The following is a 24,963-nucleotide window of genomic DNA, read 5'->3' as shown; positions in this document are numbered from 1 at the left end:
CATGGTGGCGTCGTCGGAGGAAGTTGTGGAGGCAGAATACTGAGCATGGTGAATACTGGCCAAACAGAGAAGCTTTGAGAACATAAATAGGAGTATTTGAGGAGGACGCCGCCTGTACAGAAACCCTTTGTGGTCCGGAAGTATCACCACAGAACAAACGAGTTTACACAGAAGTTAGCCTTGAGGAAGTCGTGGGACAACAACACTATGCGCGACGAAAGAAGTGTTGGCTGTTGGAAGCTGTTGTGAAGACTACGTGAATAAACACTAAAGAAGAAAGAGAGGATCATATTTGTGTCTTAATTTGTTACACATCGTGAACTGTGTTTTTTTTGGCTAAATTTGGAAACCTTATCTTTAATGGACGTGTGCTGGGGAGTGAATTCTATCTCGTGTCCAGGTCATCCTTGTCAGCCGTGGGCCTACAAGGCAAGGTCTCCCCCAATGTTACGATCACGTGAGGCCCGTTCTGTCTGAAACTCAAGCCAGTCCGCTGCCTCCTTCAGTTGTTCAAAGAACCAGATTGTCCCTTCAGCTTCCACTCAGAGAGTGCTGGAAATAACATAGGATACTTCAGACCCTTGTCCCTAAGTTTCTGTTTCACCGCTCTAATGGACCGTCTTTGACGCTGCTCCCTCTGCAAGAAATCAGGGAAAAAGGAGATGTCTGTTTTCTCAAAGCGAAGTGTGGCTCCCATTCTGGCATTTTGGAGGATCACATCTCTGTCCCAGAAATTGAGCACTCTCGCCAGCACTGGGCATGGGGGGGCTCCCGGCCTGGGGTGACCACCAGGGACCCTATGCGCCATTTCAATAACAAAAAACTTACTGAGGCCCTTGGGTTTTAGAAGTTGCATGATGAGGTTTTTAACAAAAAGTTCAGGGGCCTTAACCTCTGCTGTCTCCGGCACACCCAAAATGTGCAGATTATTGCGGCGTAGGCACCCCTCATAATCATCTAGCTTGAGTTCAGTGGCTTTGTGAAACATTTGCATGTCTTGCAGTTGACCTTGAAGCTGGGTGACGCTTTTTACTAGATTGGCGGTGGTAAGCTCTACCTGTTTAACTTTCCCATTAAGGTTGGTGAGATCAGCTCGAATCAGGTTAACTTCAATCGCAATAGTGTCATTTTTATGCTCCAAAGTGGATTGGCCAATGGCGATTGCCTTCATGACTTCTTTTAAGGACAATTCCTGGTCCTCTCCTCCATGTTCTCCGGCGGAACCACCTCTTGATTGTCTGCCCTGAAGCTCGTCTTTGCGTAGGGTGTATTAGTCCAACCTTTTTTTTGTACTGCTTTTAGACCCTTCGCGCTAGAGGCTTCACTCTTCTCTGCTGCCATTGTGGCTTTCTGACAGTTTACACTTGAACAGCGTGCCGCAGTGTCCGAAATTAGTTATGGGCTTCCACATTGTACCAGCAAGACCGAGTCTATATCCGCCTGCCACCGGTAGTGTTTGGGCAGTATTGAGCAATGGAACCGTCACACTTCTCCCAGATGATTCGGCTGGCGCGCAGGCAATGGCATAGGTAGGTTTTTCGGGGCACTTACAACACTGCCAGGCGACACACCGCTTTCTCCCAGTGTTGGTGTAACCTACCGCCATGTGGGGAGCAGACTAGAGTTGTCAGGGTGTTTTCTGGCCTTTCCAGCTGGACCATAGTGTAACCAAAGCTTTTGCAGCTTCTATTCTCAGCCGCTTATTTCCTGGCCTCAGTGCGCTATTTAGGAAGGGGTGCATCCTGCCTCCTGCTGGGCCCCCGCAGGGGTCACTGGAGCCTTTCTTCCTGGTTAGGCAGTTGGGAGAGTGGGGGGGGGGGGAGGGGGGGCTTGCTCAGGCTCCCGTTAGTTTTCAGACCCCAGCACTCAACCGAGTCGGTCATGGTATATAAATGCCTATACATACATACATGGTGGCAGTCCACGACGAACTTAGGAAAGGGGCGGACAGAACATCTCTCAGGCCTTGGTGCTCCTCGATTTGTCGGCGGCGTTCGATACCGTTGACCATTCCATCCTTATTTAGCGGATCGAGAACGCCGGCATCAGGGGCACCCCGCTTAGACGGCTTGCTTAATTTTTGCAAGACCGTAAGCAAGCAGTTCGTCTTGGCTCCTTCATGTCCAAGGCGAAGGACCTGACTTGTGGGGTCCCCCAAATGCTCCTCCCTTTCCCCCTTGCTATTTAACCTTTACATCCTCCCGCTGATCGCCAAACTCTGGGAGAAACCTGTGGTTATTTTCAATTATGCAGATGACATGCAGCTCATCTTCAATATTGATTCTTCCCCTTCCTAAGTGGAGAAATTCCAGAACACCATGACCTTTATCAGCTGCTGGATGAGGGAAAACCAGCTCAGCTTAACCCAGACCAGACTGAGCTGGTGCTCACTGGTCCCCCGAATAATCCTTGGAACTCTAGTTTCTGGCCGCACCTGCTGGGCGGCGCCCCCTGCCCGGCGAGCTTGGTTAAGAGTCTTGGTGTTACCATCAGTAAGGATCTGTCTGTGAAACCTCAAATTAAATCTGTGATGTCTGCTTGCTTTTTCCATCTGCGCCGCATCAAGAAGATTAGCAGATTCCTTACCCATGATGCCCTCGTCCACGTCCTACTGGGTCTAATAGTGTCCCGCATTGATTATGCAAATTCCCTCTTTATCGGGATCCCCCTCTACCAGTCCCGTCAACTCCAACTGGCTCAAAGACCAGGCCGCCAGACTGGTCTTTCGGCAGCCTAGGTCTTGTTCTGTGAAACCGCTTCTAAGAAGCTTACACTGGCTTCCTGTTGTTCAGCGGAGTTTTTTCAAGGTGGGCTGTATGACCTACCTAGTCTTCAAAAACCAAGGCCCCTCCTTCATTGCCGCTTTGCTCCACCGTTACACCCCCTCCCTCCCACTCCGGTCGGCGGGCCTCAATTTGCTTTCCACTTGCCTGTTCAAGCGTAAAAAGCTTGGGGGCTTAAGATTTGCTTCACAAGCCCCCCACCTCTGGAACTTCCTCCCACCTGACCTTCGTCTCATCCCTTCCTACCAGGTGTTCAGGAAAGCCCTGAAGACGTGGTTGTTCGCACAAGCATTTGATTAGAATCTTTCTGCTCAGCTGTAAGCTCCAGTCTGTCCCAAAGCGCCAAGAAACAGTTGGTGAACGTGCGCTGTATAAATTCTTTTTTCATTCATTCATTCATTCCCACACCACTGGGCCCCCTCTATCCCACCTCACCTTCAGCGCTCCCCAGATCCCACAAAATAAGGGCCAAAACTACCGCCAGCCTTCTCCTGGGCTCGATCGTCGGAGTGGCCGCTGCTTGCTAGCTCCTTTGATCCCCAGCGGCGTCTTGTAATCTGCGGCCAGGGAAAGGTCCACCTCACAGGCACCACCTGAGGTATTTACTTGGGCGTCCGCCCGCAGCAAGAGTCTTGTATGGGGCTTCGCCGGGACCACAGGCCGCGACTCAGTCCCCCTCACAGCAGCAGGATGTCAGAATCGAGCCCCCGGCTCCACGGCCCGCTCAGGCCCACCGCCTCCGGACCCGATAACTTCGTGTTCGAGAGGTCGGCGTGGCTGGAGTCAGACCAGGAGTCTCTGCTTGTAGTCGGGTGTGTTTCCCACCTCGAGGAGTCTGAAGGATATTGAAGCAGGATAGTTGGGGGAAGGATAGGGCTCACGGAGTCACAGACTCAAGCAGTCATTTCCTTTCGGGTCTAGGCCACGCCCCTATTTTAATAATTGTAAATGAGGGGGGGAACCCCAGCTGAAGATTGCTTAATAACTCCATGCACCCCAATCTATCTCAATACGCGGAGCCGGTTCCTTTTCAAGCTTTAGATACACCAAGATCATTCCGGCAGGATGGGTTTCTCCTGGACAGATAGGTGGCAGCCTCCTTTACCGTTTTCGTTAAAAAAGGTGATAGTGGGTTTCAAGCTTATTTATTTATTGTTTAGGTTGATAGCCTTACAATATTTTAAAAACATGCAATATAAGAACTCAATACAAATGTGATCCCAGCAACCTATTAATAAATTAATTGAAAACAATTAAAATACAAATACAATAAAATGCTAGAAAAGTGTCTTTTCCTCTAAGGCATACAAACTGAGAAAGTGCTTGTTTAAATTCTTCAGATACAGTAAAGTGCGAGTGCAATGGGAAAGGCACACATTATGTAAATGTAAATGTAAATGTAAATGTATTGGCATTTATATAGCGCACTACTTACCCGTAGGGTCCCAAGGCGCTTCGACCGCTGCGAAACCCTTCCTGGCTTCCCTGAGAGATGGTCCCTTAATGGGTATCTCCAGGGTGAGACCAGGCATCCCCGGCGGTCTGGTGGGGCCGTTAGTGAAGATGAGGCAAGCTAATGCCCAGAGTTGCCGAGTGTGATCACTGATCAGAGTGGGCACCGAGGCGAGAGAATTATCGAGTCCGCTGACCCTGGTCCAGAAACCTGCCGCGTCGGGAATCGAACCCTGGTCCCGGGCCGTCCTCTGCTCTCGGGTCTGCCGCCTCTAACCAGTGAGCCACACTACTTTCACAGGCAACCTCCTGAATAAGAAAAAAACATATGCATCACTATTAATTAAAAAAGCATAAGAACATTTGGGAGTTGTCTTGTTTTCAGTTGTAAACAGTTTGTCAACCCACTTAGGGAGTAAAAGTCAAGTGCAGGAAAGTAGTGCAACTTTTGCATAAAGTAACACTATATTCCTTAGTAGGAAACAACCAGGTTCATGGAGCTTACCTGCTTAAACAATCCTAGAATGGAGGGCAACTCTCACAGGGCAGGGCCACAAAACCTACAAATATGATGCTACGAAGGTAACCACATTCATATCATTTGGTTTAATACATAGCTCCATTGCTGGTTTAACACATCTGACCTATAGTATTTAGAAAGGACGCAAGAGACACCTCTTCCGGGTGGCTAGATATGGTGGCTAGATATTTTTTTACAAAACAGCATTAAACGGGTTAGATTATACAAACCACTAAAGCAACAATCACAGCAATCAGATTGGCCATCAAACATATGTATACGCAAAACGAAATCCCTGGTTGGGAGGATAACTAGCTAGGATCTTAAGTACAACATTCACTTTCATTTAGGGTATAGCATGTCCAGATAGTCTGGACACGAAAAGCCATAGGTGTTACTGAAATACTTGCTCGTGAAAGATCCCGGCTTCAGCTCCCAGCATTTTTTTTATCTGCATGTATTCATGATCCCGTTATTTAATAAAAGCTACAATATCCTGTTTAACGCTACCCGGAGCTTACCACAAAGATATCGACTTTTTGTTTGTACATGTGATGATCATGTGTGACCACAACAGGAGCAACTAGCTGTGACTTCCTCAAGGGTTTCTAAATAAACTATAGTCTTATAGTTTCTTCCCAGTCTTGCCCAATAAAAAATTGGCCTGGAAACAATAGTTTCTGATATAGGAATAAGATTAAGCCCTGCCACTTTGAGTGGGCGGACATTCCCAAACCCCCATAGTTCCGCACCATACAGTGCGGCCGCCACTACCCTTTGCTTATATATTGGTAAAATAACACTAATACTTCTGGCACCGGCCTGATGTCTAAACTTTAAAACTGCTCTAGCCAATTGTCTCAAAAGTAGCGTGACCTTCTGTATTTGGCTGCCCCATCGCAAATTCTCTGTAAATCGAATTCCCAAATAGTCAAAGGTGATAGTGGATTTTCGAGAGAAGAGAATTGCTGCTTCTTCAGGACATCATTTTGAAGAATTAAGCCAGTTAGATAGAGAGCATACAGACGTGCTCTGGTTTCAGTCACTACTAAAAGCAGTGAATGATGTTGATTGAATGCAAATTGCTTCGATCTTGAGTGTTGGGCCAAGAGTGAGTAAATTGCCTTTGTAATAATGAGTGGATTTAGCAATACGTTTTGGAAAAATGGGAACGAAGGAGCTCATGGAATGGAGCTTGATCATAAAATTAATCTGGGGTTAACTGTGCCTCATTTTGGTGGCCACTTCGCCTGGCAGCTCCGGCTGTGCTGTTCCTGTAGATGCAGGGTCTCGGCTGATGTGCAGCTAGCTGGTCTCGGTGTAGAGTGCCAGAGTGGGTCATAAACCGGGGACAGGAGTGCAGCCTGAGCCATCACCTGTAGTTTAATTTAAACATGGCTTCCATCATCTTGTTTGTTGTAGTAGATGCCCTAAAAGCGAAGGGTATTCTCTGACATTGGTCCTGTGCTCGCTGTGCCACAAGACTCGAGCTGTAACTCACTGATGAGGCCTAACAAGGCATTAACCAGTCTCTAGGTTGCTTGTCTTCAAGGAAGGGGCCGTGTCTGGAAGTTTGGACAGGACTGTACCTATTGAGGCGGACCCTCGACTGGTTTGCATATGACTTGTTTCTGTCTAGAATGTTGCTGTGGGCAAAAGAAATTATGGAATGCAGCCCAAGTGATCGCCAGAGTCTGAGCTTAATGCGAGCGTTCCTTCCATTACTTTGTTCCTTGTTGCAGTAGATGCACTAGGTGCAATGGGTAGGCCCAGACATGGGTCCCTTGCTCACTGTGCCACAGGGCTCAAGCTTCACCCCACTGACGAGGCCTAAGTAGGCCGAAACCTCTGTGTGGCTTTAGCACAAAACTTTTTAGTTCTTCTGGTATTTACAGTGAAGTGCAGAGGGTTGTCAACTAAGGGATTGTCTTTTCTCTGAAATAGGCATCTATACCAAAGCACACACTGGCTACTACTCCCTGGAGCTACTCATACACGGCTAGTACTTGGTGACCCAAACTTTGATGAGGTTATTGACAGTTGTATACCCATCAAGCAGGGCTGCCACAAGCGAGAGGAGGGGACAGAAGAGCATTCTGCCACGGACCCCACCCTTTCTAGTACCCCCGGGTTGCTTCAGCAACATTTATTTATAGATTTTTAAATAAAAATAATTCTGCTGTCTTGACTATTAAGAGGTAGCTGACATGGTGTAGGATCCTGCATATGTATTAATCCTGTTGCTTTCTCCCAAGCCGCTCAGCCAGTGGGAATGTGCTGCATGGAATGTTTGAGTGGTGATGGAGAAAGGAATGTTTGGGTACCTGTGAGGTGGAGTGTGACAGTATTGTCTGAGCAGCAGGCGGACTGCTCCTGGTGGGGCTGCTCTACATGAACTTTCCAACCTTTAACTATGACCAAATAAATTATCTTTAACTGCACTTCTGCTACTGGACGACCTTACTACACATTTTTGGCGACGATTTAGCTAAAGGAAACTGCGTGCTACAAATGAAGTGACAGAAAGTAGAACTTGAAAGAAAATTAAGGTAACTAAGACGCAACGCTCTACCGTTTTACAGCCTTACCAGTGACCTCTACTTCAGTCAGCCCCAGGCAGAGCATGTGTCTGGTCACATCATTTTATTCTCTTTTATCCAGTAACAACTTTTACAATATTGGTTGCGATCAGCCATTTTGCGTTTTACGGTTGGAGCCTGCTTATGCTGTCAATGAACACTCTCTGCCTGCACATTGGAGTATACTTAGAATGGATTTGGGCATAAATCCTCATTGGTTTAATACATAGCAGATAAGCATGCAGCCTGGTGGATTGTGGAGAAGACATGAATTCAGTCTGGGGGCTTACTGCATTGTGAAACTATTTATGTGAAAGCCAACACCAGTGTATGATTCCCAGGGTTTATGTTGGAAGCGGCATTTAGAAGCTTAAATAATGGCATGTTCAACTTTTATGACACTGCAAAAACCCAGCAGCGGTATGTACTGTTTGATGAATCCTTATGAGATGGTGGCGGATCAGCAATGTGTAGGAATTTTGCATGTTTTGGTAATTGCACACTGCTGTTTTGAGGCCAAATTCAGTGTCGGATAGCGTGTTTTGTTTGAAAATGCATCACGCGTACCCCTCACTGTTGTGTTTGCTGCACGCACAGCCCTTACCATTGCCTCAGTGTTGCATGATGGTGCTGCAAGAAGATCCTCAACATGTCGCTTCTCATCCAGGGGCACGAGCTGCCGTCATGTGCGTTCCGCCATCTTTGATTGCCATCATGGAAGAGGATGACAGTGTGATGATCCAAAGCGCATATTTGTATCACACACGACTCCCAGTTTTGGTTATCGTGTAGCGCTTTTACCACAGAGGATTCTAGTTTCAAAAGTTAAAAAGATGGTCTCCGTCAATCGGTGGTTTTCGATTTGGCAATTTACTATGACACTAAGCATAGTGTCAATATCGGCAACACTTCCCATCCCCCCCCCCCCCCCCCAAAGCAATATCCTGGAGAAATAAACAGACAAGACACCTTCTTTGTGGAGAAAACTGCTGCAGGTTTATTTGCATAACAAATATGCCAAAATGGTGGGTTATCTTACGGCGATCCCAGAGCAAGCATCCGCTCGCCGCCTGCCCACCTGATGAGCCAAATTACACTGTGGCCATAGCTAATGGTGTTTACTAGATTTGGGGGAGGGGCAGCAGGAAAAAAGGGCTCCCAGTGGGCGGGAGAGGTATATGTACCTCTCCCTTCACCCACTCCTGCCCGGAAGTGATGCGGACCCTTAGGGGGTCGTAAACACTAGGCGGCTGCCACATGTGCAATCATGTGGCACTAAGGGGGGGACGCCCTATTAGGAGGGCCCCCTTCGTGGACCCGGGGCAGCCCGCAATCAGCAGGTCATGTTCGAGCACAAATTTCCTGCTGCTTTGGATCATTTGGTAACGTGGAAATCTTGCAGTAATTTGCCGGTTTTAAGGATGGAGAATTACCTTTGTTCATTACTTTTGGGGTTCTACCAGACTTTTTGGATTGGAGAGGTGATGGGCTTTCCCTGGACTCTTTTTTCAGGTCAGAGGTGCATACAAGACATTGTTTTAGGCAGTGTGCAATAGATGGGTGAGAGGTTGCTCACCGGTATATTCTGCTGTTGTACAATCAAAATTTTTGTGTGCCTGATTTTGTCACTGTTTCAAATGCCTTTTAATGCCATACATTACAGCTTTCGTCATACATTACTGCTTTGCAATGTCATACTTTTCTGCTCTTGCTGTATTGTTCACAGTCTAGCAGATTTTTTTTCCACAATGTTTTGTTCTGATTCTGTGCACAAGTTTGCATTAGTGTCGCTACTGAGGTGGTGTGATTTTTTTATTTAATTTTTTGCGTATACTGTGGGCATGCGTGGTGTTGGGCTTTAATTTTATTGCTTGGAGTGCAAGTTTTTCACAGTTTACGCTATTGAGTTATGCTGACATTTTACACTACATCTTCTCTGCATTGTTAAATTGAAGTTTGTTTATCCTTGACATGTGGGATTGCGTTATGGGTGGGATTTGCCCATTTTCAACGTCTATTTGTTTACCCTTACATTAAGGATCTCTAGGTGGATGGCTTTCACCTTTTTCTTTATTTGCTGTTACACACCCTTACATGAGGGATGGAAATGGGTGTAAGTTCTATTTCCACAATTTACACTTTAGACCTTTACATTCTGGGTGTCCATTGGGAACTAGTCCTATTTATACAGATCCGGTTTCATACCCTTACAAGTGGGAATGACTGGACGGTGTATAAGTCACCCTGTGCTAAACATTTTATTTGACGGTGTGTAAGTCACCCTGTGCTACGTCTTTTGTTTACCGTCCTTAGGTTAGGAGTGCTTATATGGGCTGGAGTCCGGGGTGCAATTAGACCCGAACTTCGGGGTGCAAACACTCCCAGCCAGGGCTAGCACTAGCACTGGTCGCACATGGTGCAACTGTCTTTTTTGTTGCTTCTCCCCCATTTCCTCCGTCTCCAAGAATACCCTCACTACCACTCCCCAACAATGCACCTCATCTATCTATAGCACATTTCTGACAAACATTTTATTTTTTTATAGCGCTACTCCTAGTTAACTCGCACACAGTTCTGTGATCTGCATGGTAGACGTTCTTTCTAGCAGGCACATTATCCCTCTGAGCTGTGTGGGTGGTAGGAGTGCCCATGTGAGTGCACGGTGAGCGATGAACTAGTGTGAGAGTAGGGTAAGAGGAGTGACTGCAGGGTGAGTGAGGTGACCATATGAATTTGGGTATGGAAGCGTGGGAAGAATGAATGCATGGTTAGTGATGGGTTTGTTTGAGTGAAATTGTAGATTGAGCAGTGAGGGGGATAGGTAAGTGAAGTGTCACGAGTGCAGGGTGAGTAGTGTGCTCGTGTGACTGCAGAGTGAGGTAGAGTGTGAACAGCACAAGTGCATTTTGAGTGCAGAGTGATCACTGTGAGTGCAGGGGGAGTGGGTGAATGGTGTGAGTGCATGGTGATCGCTGTGAGTGTAGGGTGAGCGTGAAAGTGAAGGGTGAGAGTAAGGAGTGAGTTTTCTGAATGCAGGGTGCATTCTTAGACACTTGAAGTAACTCAGCATGTAATTGACAGTGGCGTAGGGTTTCAGATAGAAGTTAAACTATTGCTATTATGGCATTTATCAGGGACTGGGGGTGGAGGAAATAAATAATGTGCCGATCCTGCAAAAAAAGTCCAGTCTTATGATTAGAGTTGCCAGCTCATTAATTTGATATCCCAGACCGTACAAAAATAAACACCTAAAGCTGTATTTTCAGCACTTATCTGTGCATTCTTCGAACAGGAAATATGAATAGAAATCACTTTTAATTGTGTTCTAGGGCTGCCTGAATGATCCATAACTGATAATTAAAGGGAACAAAGACAGAACAGTCGCATTACAAATGAATTCATACTTTTTTATTTATAACCCAATTTAGTGTCAAGAGGAGGTCTTTGCAGGCTCTTTAAACAACATAGGCGGACATTTTTCTTTTGACACACCTACTTTATATTCCTTTTCATGAAATACATTCTCACACTTTGGCAGTAAATGCAAAATACAAATGTAAGGAATAGGCAGAGTGGGGGCAACAGGGGGTATTGGAACCAGAAAAAAACTAAGCCTCGGCAACCAGTTTACAAAGGCATGTAAATATGCAAATGGTCTTTAAAGACCTGTGAAAAACTTGGGTGTGCCGGAGATAAGACTCCAGACACTGCCCAGCCGAGCCCACAGCAGCTCGAACTGCAGCAGCTTGGGCTGAGACGCATGATTGGGGGGGGGGGGGCCCTTTTAGCCCTATGGGCTTTGCACACCGGGCTGGAGTCACCCATTTTCACGCATTTTGTTTACTGCTCTCACGTGAGGAGTGGCTGTATGGGTGGGATTCACCCATTTTCACAGTTTTCTCTACTCTTCCTTACTCTAGGATGTTGGTTGGCTGTGAGTGTCACCTGTTGCTACAGGTTACACCACTGCTTTTGTTTTGGGGACGTTTGGTAAGATGTACTACACCCATTACTTTTATATTATACATGTGTGTCTCAGTCGTTCATACGGCTAGTTCATTTCTTGCTGTGTTGTGCCTCCTTTCATGCCTGTCTGGCCAGTGGGTGTGGTTGGTGGTAGTCATAGGTGCGATTGTGTGCTTTATCTAGAAAGTTTTCTTCTGCCATTTTTTTATTCCATATTTTAAAAAATTCATAGAGGGGTAGGATGTGTGATATTTTATCCCTGGATATTTGTTTATACATCTTCTTCTCCATTTTATCTTGTACATTTATCCATTGCTTCTTCTTCATTGTATCTTGTACATTTATCTATTGCATCTTCTTCATTTTCTCTTGTATGTTTTCCTGTGCATTTTCTTTATATTTTTCTTTAATGCTTACTGTGGTTTTTCATTGTATATCTACTTTGGCTCTTTCTGGTTTATGCTTTATTCCTTCTTGCATTTTTGTACTTTAGTGTGTTTTCTCTTTTTATGGTTCTTCTTGGTAAAACTGTATTCAGTTTTGCAGTTTCATTTTTGTGTTCTATTAAGGGGGAGGATATATAGGATCCTGTATATGTATTGATCCTGTTGCTTTCTCACTAGCTACACAGCCAGTGTGAATGTGCTACGTGGAATGTCCATGTGCTGATGCGGAATGGAATGTTTGGGTGCCTGGATACTGAAGTGCGACAGTCTGAGTATGGGCTGAGCAGCAGGCAGACTGCTTCGGGTGGGGCTGCCCTATATGAACTTTCCAACCGCTACCTAAGACTAAATAAATTATCTTTACCTGCACTTCGGCTACTGTACGTCCTTACTACACATGGCCATAACACTACTGAATTCAGGTCCCATATTTTTTCTTTCCCTAGAGTAGTTTAACACATAAGAAATTGGTGCTTCTGGCACATGGCAAAAAACAGACGAAATGTCCAGAGGGTCCCCCTTTCAAGTTTTTACCCCAGGCTTCACAAAGACAAGTCTACCATCAAGCCACCCCCTACCTGGCATGTTGCACTCATTGGAAGGACCCACTGACACGGCTACCCACAAATATTTCGACTGATGCACCTTTGAAATACAGGATCTTTCTGGTTCCGGAACACTCCAGTAGAGTGGTCTGCTGGAACTGTTTATGGTTGTGTTTTGCACTGTTTGAGGTGAGAGTCATATTGGATAACAGCTGGCGGCGTCAAGGTCGATTAGTATATTGCCAGTGATGGCTTAGATTAGGAATGACCAGCCAGGTTCTGTTCTGTGTGCAATGAATATGTGTGCTGAATAGGCCTGGGCGGTAAATTCCGCTCCGTTCGCGGAATTTGGGTAATTTCGCGTTCCTCGGAGAATGCGAAATTGCCCAAAATGCTGCATTCCACTACTTCGCAAAATTTTTTGCTTGTTTGCGTTCAGAAAATGTGTGTTTGTGAGATATTTCCCCCCGAGCACGCAAACAGCGATTGCGAACAGTAAAAACGCATCTCGAACAAACAATTCCTCGTATTCGCGGAATTTCTGCGTGTTCGCAGAGATTTTTTTACCGTTTCGCAGAGATTTGCGTAACGGAATTATGCAAATTCCGCCCACCCCTTGTGCTGAAGAACATTGCCTCTTCTTTTTATTCTGCTGTAGTCTACTGTTATCTGTTGCTCAGCTCAGGTGGTTGTGTGATTTCATGAAATCTTTGACCATAAAGTGGATTTCGTGTGTGTGTGTGGGGGTGGGGGGGGTGTTAAGTTAACTTCATCAGGATAGTTAATAAGTATACAGTTATACGGGGAATACCCAACTAACAACATAGCGTGGAGCAGTGTTGTGCAAACAGGGCGTCTGGGGGTAATTCCAAAGTGCATTGTTGGCCAAAGTTTAGATGCATATTTAACTTGATCTAGATTTGCCATTGAGATGGAAATCTCTCAGCCAAGTAGATGGCTTGGAGCCTGGTATGCAGGATGGGGTCTGGAGGTTTGTTAAATGTGTTATGTATTTGTTGGGCTAAGGGTGTTTAATGCTTGATCTGAGTGTACTATTGAAGTGGCAAATATTTAACAAACTAGGGGTCTCATCTGATTATTGATGGATAACCGCTGCTTGGGTAATGAGGCATCCTAAATTATTCACACCACGGACAACAGTAATTCCAGGGTGTGGTACTACCACACCATATAACCTTTTTTTAACTTGGGAATGAGGAATAACTGATGAAATTGCCGTTTGCCATTGATTTTCACATAGTTTTCATCATTTCATAGCCATTACCCCATGTAAAGTTCACAATGCTTTTTGGATGCCTATGGAAAAGGAACTTTGGGGTGTTGTATTCCCAAAAACATTCTAATCCTGATTCATACAGAAACTCCCACCCAAACCTCGAGTTCCCGAAGACCCATAATTATGAGCGGCGGTGACCTCGTCATGAGGCCACTGCAGCTTGCACCACCAATTGCCCCTGCCAGCACAGCCAATGACTGTTTTAACACAACTATTACACATCCTGCTACTCCAAGTGTGCCAGTTTAGACTATTACAGGCTCCCAAAGCTATAAGAATGGCTTCGGTGGCAGGTATTAACCATATTTAAGGTATATTTAATTAATAAACAACTGTTGTTGTGCTCATTTCTAATTTAAGCAAACAGTGCCACCATGTGGCAGACTGTCACAAGTGCTGGTGTTGACAATTAAGTGCTGGTGCCGGGGAACGGAAGCCACCAGGTCAAATTAAGCACAGTCTCTTTTAACATAATTGTTGCTTTGAATCCTGCTGAACCAGAACTTTCCATTGAAATGCTGTGTTTGAGGAGTGAATCCCAGCTTATTATTATAAAAAGGGATACATATATTCCAGTATGAAATTACTTCACGGCTGCTGCATAATGAATGGCACTAGTTATCTGAGTCTGCCACAATCAAAGCACTTTTTTAGTATTAAATGTGTTTTATTGATAGAACACGAGGCATAGAAACAGGATGAAGTCGCCTACAACCCAGCGGGCCGGCTGTCTGCACTCTGGCTGTATTAGCAAAGCGAGGATCAAAGTGGAGCCTTCAAAGTTAAACACAGCATGTCGCCTACAACCCATCCGGCCCAGCAGCGTCCAAAAGGGGGATAGTGACAGCCAGGTACTGCTGTGGTCGAGCCATTCTGCCAGATAAAAAAGTGATAGGTCGAAGACAGTTGTATGACAACACACTGAGGTCTGTAGGCTCTAGATAGTATTACGTGTTTTAACACTGAACAAAATCCAAGAATAATCTAGAAACAATTAGGAAAACCAACAAGAAAAAACTCCCTTCCCCACCGCCTCTCCTCCGTGAGAAAAGAACAACAAAAAGGTAAGGTTGTATGTCCGCCTATGCGCACTGGGTTTTGTTACCGGCCCACAACGTCTGAGAGAATGAGGGAGGCAATAATACACACTCTCATGGGGTGACTGCGGCTGCCTCTGGAACTAATTTCAGGATACGGAGGCATTGTGGGCAGGTAAATTCTCGGAATTCAGTGGAGAGAATAGTTGAGAAAGGGGCCCAGGTTTTAGCATAGTCTTTACTCTTCCCTGCAGCAGCCATTGAAAGCTTCTCCACTGCTAGAAGATTCCATAGTTGGTGCAACCAATGTGTGTGATCTGGTACCTTGCCCGATTTCCACCTCGTTAGTATTACCCTATGTGCAGCGTTCAATGCAAGCGCCATCTGCTGCCCTCTAGTCGAGTGCAGGGGAAAGGTTATCGCATTAGGGAGGCCCAAGAGAGTGTAAGCAGGGCGCTGGGGGAGGGAGGTGTTAAAGGTCAGATTAATGTCATCCAGTATCTGTTCCCAAAAGCTGCTTAGTTTTGGGCAATGCCAGAGTAAGTGAAGGAGTGTCCCAGGGCTACCGCACCCTTCCCAGCAGAGGCCATCGCATTGAGATTGCCATTTAGTCAGTCTATCAGGGGTGTAGTACTAATAGGTCGCAATCTTGAAAGCTGTTTCAGTGTGGCTCGAGGAGTATGATGTGTGGTGTGCCCGATAAAAGACACCCTCCCACTCCTTGCCAGACAGTGCGCACCCTAGTTCCGTCTCCCAGCGTTTCTGTTCCGCAGTGCGAGTTCTTGGGAGGGCCGAGGTAACGAAGGAGTAGATTTCAGAGATGAGACTTTTATCGTCGGTTTTATTAATTAGCCATCTCTCAAACTGCTTTATTGGTCGGAAAGCCGAGGGGCGCGTCTCGCCACCAGAGATCCAGTGTATCATCTGGGAGTGTAAATAAAGATCAGTGGCGGGCAATTTGTAGTCCGATTGTAGGTCCTTAAAGGGGAAACGGCCCTTAAGGTCAAATAAGTGCCAAATGTGTTTACAACCTTCTGCTACCCAATGTGCTGTGGACCTGTTATCTAATCCAGGTGGAAAGGCGGGATTCGAAAAAAGCAGAGTCACGGGAGAGGGGAATGTGGTCTAGTCGGCCCTCCGAGAGACCCTGTCCTATGCAAGCATGGTGGGACGCGTGACCGGCGATGAGTAGAGCCCCCAAGCGCTGGCCGGTTTCAGCAACCAGACGTCCCACCAGATGTGATGGCCCACTACCGTTTGGTCCATAAAGTCCCAGTATTTCTCTGTCATGGGACAATTCCACTCCACCAAGTATCGAGTGATGTTAGGGAAGGCTAGACCCCTGCTGTTCTTAGGCCGTTGGACTTGTTTTTTTTGTAATCGTGGTGAGATTGGGCCCCAGACGAAGCTCTCAATCGATGATTGTATTTGTCGCAGGGCATGGGGCGGGGGTTCTAGTGGCAATGTTTGGAAAAAATATAAGGCACGCGGTAGGATGTTCGTTTTAACTGCGGACAGTCTCCCAAACCACGTCAGGGGCAGGTGACGCCATTGGTGTGTATCTGCGCAGATCTTGGCTATCAGAGCAGAGCAGTTCACCTCCGCTGTTTTCGTAAGACTTTTGTGGAGGGTCAAACCAAGGTATGTGATTCCTCCCAAGACCCAGTCAAAGGTGAAGCGAGTCCGGAGAGCCGCAACTGTGAGCTGGCAAGTAAGATTGAGTACTTGAGATTTCTGCATGTTGATTCTGAAGCCAGAAAAATGACAAAGTCATAAGGTCTTGCATAATGGCCGGCAGAGAGGATAGGGGGTACGCAACTGAAAAGATGATGTCATCTGCGTATAAGCTAATGAGGTGTCAGTTTAAACCAAAGGGATGCCTCGCGTTAGAGGGTCGTCACGAAGGCTTTGGGCCATAGGCTCAATATAGAGAGCGAAAAGTAGGGGGGAGAGGGGACAACCCTGTCGCGTTCCCCGCCGCACTGCAACCTGATCAGAGAGGAGGCCGTTGACACGAACAGCCACCTGGGGGGGGCGCTGTATATGTCGCGATCCAATGTCGGAACCGGGGTCCTAGGCCAAAGTACTCCAGAGTGGCGAAGAGGTACACCCAGTGCACCCGGTCAAAGGCCTTCTTCGCATCAATCTTTAGAAGAAGGGCTTCTTCTTTAGACAGCTGTACTTTATCGATTAGATGACAAATGCGCTTGGTATTGTCCCCGCACTGCCGTCCTGGAATAAAACCGGACTGATCCGGATCGACATGGCCCAGCATGTGGGGGTTCAGCCAATGTGCGAAGATACTGGAAAACAGCTTTGCATCTATGTTTAATAAGGAGATCGGCCGGTAGGAACTGCAAAGGTCTGGATCCTTACCTGGCTTAAGGATAAACTAGATCAATGCTTGTAGCATGGAGGGAGTGAGTGACCTGGAGTCTGCAAATTAATTAAACAGACGTGTGAGCAAAGGGGCAAATTCAGAGTAGTAGGTTTTATAAAAAAGTGCACTGAAGCCATCGGGTCCAGGGGCTTTCTGTAATTTCAGCCGGGCGATCGCTGAAATCACTTCCTCAATACGGATAGGCGCATCCATGGCCTCAGCCTCGCCCACAGGCAAGGGTGTCACTGCAGCTTCTTTCAGGTATTCGGTGGGGTCGGGTAGCAAAGAGGGATCAGCCGCTTAAAGGGATTGATCAAAAGAATGGAAGGCTGAAACTATGTGAGTGTCACCAGTGAGGAGTTGGCCTGTCTCATCGCGTAGTGATTTAACCAAGTGAGCCTTCTGCTGACTGCGCAGGCAGTGCGCCAGCATGTGGCCTCCCTTATTGGAGCCAACAAAGTACTTGTGTTTCAGGCGAACCACAGCATGTTCAGCCCGGTCAAGATCCAGACGATGGAGCTGAAAGCGCTCCTATTCCAGCTGCCACCATAATCCGGGGGGGCACCCGTGCGTTTATGTAGGACCTCTAATTCTTTGACGGTAGCTTCAAGTTCTGCGCGTTTCGCCCGTCTGGTCTGATTCTCATAGGCGGCTTTAGCAATGAGAGCTCCTCGCGCTACTGGCTTAAGCGCTGCCCATACCGAGGAGAGCGGTGTGTCGTCCCTATCATTCGTTGCAATATAATCAGTAATACATCGTCTGATGTAAGCGACTACATCTGGGGACAACGCGACGTGAAAGCAGAACGTTCTATGGGAAAGCGCAGGGATAAGGTAACATGTGCATGGTCAGATAGGGCCCTCGCTTAAATGGTGGACTCCGTAACTAAGGCCCAGGCAGCCGGGGTAACGAGGAAGTGGTCAAGGCGGGCATATGTTTTGTGTGCCGCCAAGTAATATGAAAAAACCTTCTCGTCTGGGTGAAGACAGCGCCAGACATCTCTAATCCCCACTTCGTGCAGCCAATCCCCCCTTTCGCAGATAAAGCGCCGGCGCACCTGGTGCGAGAACCAGAGCGATCCAGTTCGCTGTTCATCACAAGGGTAATATCGCCCCCCGATACCACCACAGGGTCAAGAGGGTGCAGTACCTCAGCCCATACCTCTAATAAGAACTTCCCTGGGTGACCATTAGGGGAGTAAATGGAAGCAATAGTGCAGGGTAACGAGCCTAAGTGTAGTTGCAGCGCTAGGAGGCGCCCTTTGATTTCTGCAACAAGTCCCACAATTGATCCTCTAAAATGCTTGGCCACTAAAATGGATACCCCTCCCTTTTTGCTGTTTGCAGAGGACCAGAACTGTTGAGGAAAGTGACTGTGGCGCATACGGTGGGTATCCGTGCATAGCAGATGGGTTTCTTGGAGGAGACAAATGTCTCCCCTGGAATTTTCCAATAGGGATAGAACCGCCTTCCGTTTAACTGAGTTATTCAGATCCTGGGCGTTAAGGCTAACTATTTTAAGATCCAGATGGTAAGGAAGGGGTCGAAAGGGCTCTGTGGGGGCACACGTTGGCCCGTGGAAGAGAGAGGGCAGAGAGGGTGTGGCGGACGCAATTGGGCAGGGGCACGCGACTGTTGCTCATGGGACTAAAAAAGGGACACACTGAGGAGAGAACCCACCCAATCCCCAAAAAGAAAACCAACCTCCGAACAGGACAACAAAAGTTGAAAAGGCATTGCAAGACCAGGCCTGAACCGATCAGCTTCAGAAACATAAAAGAATCTCCAAATAACAATCGGAACAACTGACCCCCCCCCCCCCCACATCCCCTCCAAGAAGATGATCAGAGGTTGATCATGGCCAAAGACCGGCAATCTAAGACGAGCCCAGGGAGACATGGCTCGGGTAGCTGCCCAGTGCAATAACCTCCTTGTCATCTCACGTAGGTAAAGCATGCTTGCTAGCTGGTGTAAGGATCGCCTAGAGAACCCCATAAGAAACCTAACCCCAACAAACCCAACTCCAAAGAAAAAACACAATGTCATAACAAACATTAAGGAGTAGGCATGACTAAAGTCCTCGGTGTATCACAGTTCCAGTGGGTCATGGACAGAGCAGCTGCCCAATTCATAGTAGATGGAGTCGTACCCACCCGCCCGCCGAGGATCCGTCAATTATCTTCCCAGAACAGTTCTCCTGTGCCCCCGACACCTGTCTAGGTGGCCATCTCGAAGGAGGCATGGGCACACCTCAGGGAGTGTCTGGATGGTGTTATGCCTGCGACAGTGATGCGAGCACGGCTTCTCTTTCTTCATCTCTCGTGGCTTGATCAGGCTTCGTGGCGGGTGATGCCTTCCCCCAGTCTTTGCCATCGCGGCGCACGGCGGGGGTCCCGGTCCCCAGGCCGATCCATATGTATTCTCTAGACCGAGGACGTCTAGTGCCTCTGTCAGCGAGCAAATCTGCAGCAACTTCCCGTGGTGTTTAAAAACAATGCAAAAGGAATGACCCGACGAGTAGGGAACACCCTTCTCCTGGAGATGGGAGGTCACCACCTTGAATTCTCGTTGCTTTTGCCGCGTGGAAGCCGCCAGGTCCTGAAAGAGGACCGGTGTTTGGCCCGGGAACTGTATGGGCTGTATCTCCCTCACCCTCCGGAGGATACGTTCTTTCAATTGAAAATAGTGTACGCACACGAGGATGTCAGGCGGTGGGACTTTGCTACCCCATGGGAGGCCCACTCTATGAACTCGGTCCATCTTGATGTCAATTGCCTCAGACCCTCCTAGGACCTGTTGGAATAGAGCCTCGACATAGACCCTGAGATAGTCTCCTTCTTCCTTCCATGGTACGCCTCTGATCCATACGTTGTTCCACCGGGAGCAGTTCTCCAAGTTCTCAGCGTAGGCCTGAAGATCAAGGCGCTGCTCCAAGAGGCGCAGCATATCTTGTTGCAGTTGGTGGAGATCGTCTTCTCTGCTAACATCGTGCTCCTCAAGCGTGGCCACCCGTCCCCTGATCTCGTCTACCTCTTAGACGAGATCAGTTCAGCACTCTCGGCCGAGATCAGTTCAGCAGGACCTCACTTCTCTGCGGTCTGCCGCGAGCTGGCCCCTAAATTCCTGAATGTCTTCCTTTATCGCAGCAAAGAATTCTAGCATGAAAGCCTTAGTAGCAGGTGAGTCGTCGCTGTCCGCCATGTCCTGGGTTTTCTCGCCAGTCGTGGCGGCGGACCCCTGTTTCTTTGTGAGTAGTTCCTTCAGTGATTTCTCCCTCCTACAGCGTGCAGTCGACCTATTGTAGGGGCCTAGTCACCGGGCTAACCTCACACGTGGCCCCCCGCAACAGTTCCATGTGTTCTGCGTGAGTCCGAGGGAGCAACAAACCTGGGGGTCCAGATCTCTCACTGCGTCGCGGGAGGGAGCGCTCGTCGACAGTGCCGTCCCAGAGCCACCGGGCAGGTAAGGCTGCATGGTTCCTCAGTTCAAGCAGGGGCGGGAGGGGCCTCCTTCCTCACCACTGACCAGGTATACAATGCCGGTGGGACCTGCTTGGCATGCGGGGGGCACCGCCATGATGGCACATACACAGCTGGAGCACCACCCTTCTCAGTCCATGGCTAGGCACCTCAGCAGCAGCCGTGGCTTGAAGCGCTGCAGGTCCCCAGTCAGGCCGTCGCTTTGACGAGTCTGGAGTAACGCTCCCACAGGGCCCTCCGTCCGTCGATCTACGGACGGCGGAGTGCCTCTATCAGGCTGCGCTGCACTGTACCCCGCGCCCTCATCTCTCACATCTCCGGCAGTCTGAGCAAGGGTGCAGCGCTTCAGCTACTCCTAGCCTGGGGGAAGGCGATGTTGCATTTCGTAGCAGAGGGCCAGCAAGAGAATTCCGCCCTGCACCTTGCCAGAGCCTCTGCTCCACTGACCAGGTGTACAATGCCGGTGGGCCCGCTTAGCATGCGGGGGGCACCGTGACATTGGCACATACACAGCTGGGGCACCACCCTTCTCAGTTCGTGGCTAGGCACCCCAGCAGTGGTCGCGGCTTCAAGCGCTTCAGGCCCCCAGACAGGTCGTTGCTATGACTAGGCGGGAGTAACGCTCCCACAGGGCCCTCCATCGGTCGATCTACGGACCATGGAGCACCTCTACCAGGCTGCGCTGCACTGTACCCCACGCCCGCTCACCTCTCACAGCTCTGGCGGTCTGAGCGAGGGTGCAGCGCTGGAGCTACTCCTAACCTGGAGGGAAGGCAACGGTGTGGTCCGCAGTAGAGGGCCAGCAGAATAATCCAGCCCCAGTACCGTGCTCAAGCCTCCGGAATCCGCCACAGCAGGCTGAGCTGATCAACGTTTGAGACCGTCCTCTATCTCGGAGGCCTGCATCTGGAGGAATCAGGAAATGGGTCCTTCTCAACTGGCGCCGTGGCTGGGCGGTCCGTGTCGTCTCCACTCCACATCAGTAAGCCTGCAGGTCCACTTCACCCTCAATACAGCCTCTGTCCACGAACCTCCACGCTGCAGAGCGGCGTCCCCAGGGCGCACCACGTCCCAAGTAGCCTCTGGTCAGCGCCGCTGTTCTCAACGCCGCGAGGACCCGCAATCACAAGTCGTCAGGCCACCATTGCAGGATTGGGTACCAAAGTCGCTCAGCCCCCGTGTGGGGTTGGATGGCCCCGGAGATGGGCGATAACACAACGCTAATACTTGGCGATGACGGAGGGACAGGATTCCACATCCTATTTCGCCGCCATCTTGGCCACCCCCCCAAAAGCACATTTTTTTAAAATAACTCATTATTGCAGATGATTGCCTATTTAAAGAAAGCTTTGATCCGCTCGGTCTCAAATTCCCTCTGCCTTAGTTTTAGCTCTTTCGTCAGACTTACAACACTTGAGTATTTCAATGGACAACTATTCTTTCTCGGGTTCGTGTTCATATTAATTCAGCTAACAGTATATCTCAGTGAGTTGAATGTTTGCAGTGAGCCATGCATACTCTTCACATCACCGTTTTGAAGAGTTTGAATCCCGGCTGTCAGACTCAGCCATTTATTCCCTGGAGGTCAGTAAACCGAGTAACATTACATTTGGTAATAAGAACACTAGTTATTTACAGTAGTTAGAAATGACAGAATTTTAGTAGGAAGTGCTATATAAAACACGTTATTATAATCAACAGTGATCACCAACGCCTACCCTGGACAAGTCTGAATTTTGCCCACTTTTTTCACATAATGAGCAGTGAAAAATGATGTGTATATAATGAGTAGATACATAAGTCATTGAAAGGCCATGAGCCTGATGGTAAAGCATTTTATCTAAGTCTTCGCACCATTTTATTTTAATGCATCACTAGATCTGAGAAAAGTGTTTGACACTGACAACATATGTGAAGCATTTTCAGCAAGAGTTTTGCTTTTTTTTTTTTCATTTGGAGATTCAAATTCGTATTTGTAATATCTTTCCATCCACTTCCATCATGTCACATGTTCTGATTTTATGACTGAAAATTTCAGAGGGTGTCACTTACTGTGATTTGGTTAGATGTCCTGTAATGTCACTTCATGTGACGTAATTCAGGGTCAAAGGGCACATGATGTCACTTCTGCTACCCGTGGCATTTGAGTGAATTGACGTCCATGAAGGCCCAGGATCCCTGCCCCGCTTACGTTGTGTCTCTAGCCTGATTGCCACTCGCTTGCTGCATAAGGACTTAGGGCAATTGTGCAGGTGGCCACGTGCATTCACATCCATGCTTTCCATCTCAATGCTGTTCTTTATCCTTATAGAGTAGGGGCCTGTCAAGATGAATGCCAGTTGGCAAGCTAAACCAAAAGGCTGGCAATGTGGGTTTCCTCCTCGTTTGTTTCAGTCTCTTTGTGCAATTCCATGTCATTTACAACACAAGCAAAACACCCCACAGCAAACACATACAAAACAGTTTCCCCAGCATCAGTGACACTCTGGTGCATTTATTTGTTTTCAAAATGGTGCACAAGTGCAGATATCAAGTCCTTACCCATAACAGGTTTTATTTGGCCCCCCTGGAGAAGATGCCCCAGGAACCCCCTGTAGACACACACTAAAACTGAAAATAGGGCACTGGTTAAGGGAACTAAATGTAATTTGTATGCTCGTGAATAGAACAACACAAGGGAAAGGGTCTTACTTTGTCAAGAGAGACTGATGCTTTGTTACCTTTGTGCCCGGCGTGTCTCCTAGAACAGATGCCTTCAGCGGGAGTTCTTTCGAGGTACAAAGGCACGCTTGAAGCGTCCTGGCGTTCCCACGTTGCGTGCGTCACATGAGACATCAAAAGCAGTGCTACCTCAAAAGGGAACAGAACATTATTAGTGTCATTAGTATAATGAAGGGTCAAATCTTTAATGGGTGGATAGCTATTGTTTGAGCAAAAAAAGGCTTTATTTTGGCTGTCACCCGCCTGAAATTGCCTCTGCTTCGAGTCAATCGGGAAAATTCATTCTCCCAAAATCACCCCCTTTCCTCTTCTAAAATGTTGGCATCAGGGCCGGCCTTTAGCATGAGCGAGCTGGGCCCAGGCCCAGAACACCAGTAGTTTTAGCAGCGCCCGGAGCTGTGTGCATTAAGGTAGTGCCAACAGCAGCACCCCTGTCATCTTGCTCCAGCCTTTGTCGTGTCCCTGGGTGCACATTTCCGTCTGATTTGCCAGTTTAAAGTGGTTTTAATCCTTCATTATCACACTGTGGGCGCTGTTTTTTTAGCACCCCATTACCACCCCGTTGCCCTCCTTTCACCCTCACCGCTGATGACGCACACCAACCAAACCATCATCAGCGTGTGGCAGCTGAGCTACCGGTGATTTCGTTGTGCTGGGGGAGGTCCTGGGAGGTTTGTGTTCAGGGGTCAGTCACTGATCTGCCAGGGCCTGACCTGTTAAATGGGCTGCTGCGGTCTCTTTTATTGTGGTAGTATCAGCAAGGGTGGCACATTTCTCTCTGCTCACTGCATTATTTTTAGCAAAGGCCGGCTCTGGTTGGCATGTATGATTGTGACAAAGTCTCATAATGGGTAAAACAACCACAGAAGCAGTGTAGGCCGTCTAGAACTGCACTAGTGCATATTTATTTCTATTTCATAAATTCAACCTGTTGTGCTCAACTTTTAGTGACAGCACTGCTTGGGGATCACACTATATCCAAAGTTGTCAACACAAAATGAAAAACTAGCTTTAAGAATCACAATTTGTTTGTCTCATTTGAGTAATGAAAGTTTCATCCATCAGTCCATCATTGAGCAAGGAGTAGTGTATTAACATCCAAATCCAATTTTCTTGATTAATTTATCAAATGTCATTCAGCCCAGCCAACGCGTTTCGTCCATAAGGACTTCATCAGGGTTGGTATATCCATGTGCCTAGTACCACAGTGTAATATGCAATTCCTCTCATGGCCAGATGTATGAGGAAAATAATGGGTGATCTAATATCTTCTAACTAACAAAATAATCAAGCCGTAATAAATTATGTATTGCTGCATTATATACATAATACTGGAGATAGGAAGAGACATGGGAGTTTTAATATCACTGCAGGATGTGCAGAATGTTAATACATTGCACCCAAACATTCAACAGTGTCCCATGTTATAAACATAGTACTGGTGAGATTTTAAGTGATCTTACATGGTTGATCATTTTATCTACTGATATTAAATCACTTGATATGAAAATTGATTATATTTGTCAGAGCCCAGAATTGTAACCATAATACTGTAAACAATATATGATGAGCCATCTTTGATATTACTACATACATGACCCGCTGCAGTACTTTATATATGTATTTTAGAACATCCTCATTTTTTCTTTAGAAGATATTAGATCCCCCAGACCTGCATCCAAAGTAAGCTGATGTTCTATGGTGGTACCCTGGGCACACAGGTAATGAACCAGGAGTCTCCTAAAAAAGTAAGACCCTT

The 24,963-nt window shown here is 47.5% G+C and overlaps 1 protein-coding gene and 1 long non-coding RNA gene across 6 annotated transcripts in view; one reads left to right on the top strand and one right to left on the bottom strand.

Moving 5' to 3' along the window:
- The window catches only part of LOC147679047 (uncharacterized), a 117,102-nt gene extending 93,778 nt beyond the window's left edge, over positions 1 to 23,324 (bottom strand). Inside the window, exon 1 of one of the 2 annotated variants that reach the window (XR_015300872.1) lies at positions 23,204 to 23,324. This is a non-coding gene — a long non-coding RNA (uncharacterized LOC147679047). Of the gene's footprint in view, positions 1 to 7,938; positions 8,046 to 23,203 lie in introns of those variants that run through there. The other variant, XR_015300874.1, reaches the window with a different exon arrangement.
- The window catches only part of GGT1 (gamma-glutamyltransferase 1), a 244,715-nt gene that overhangs the window by 43,660 nt on the left and 176,092 nt on the right, over positions 1 to 24,963 (top strand). The window lies entirely within an intron of this gene.

The sequence above is a fragment of the Lissotriton vulgaris genome, chromosome 11, assembly GCF_964263255.1.
Source record: "Lissotriton vulgaris chromosome 11, aLisVul1.2, whole genome shotgun sequence".
Taxonomy (NCBI): domain Eukaryota; kingdom Metazoa; phylum Chordata; class Amphibia; order Caudata; family Salamandridae; genus Lissotriton; species Lissotriton vulgaris.
This window is presented reverse-complemented; position numbering and strand designations above follow the sequence as displayed.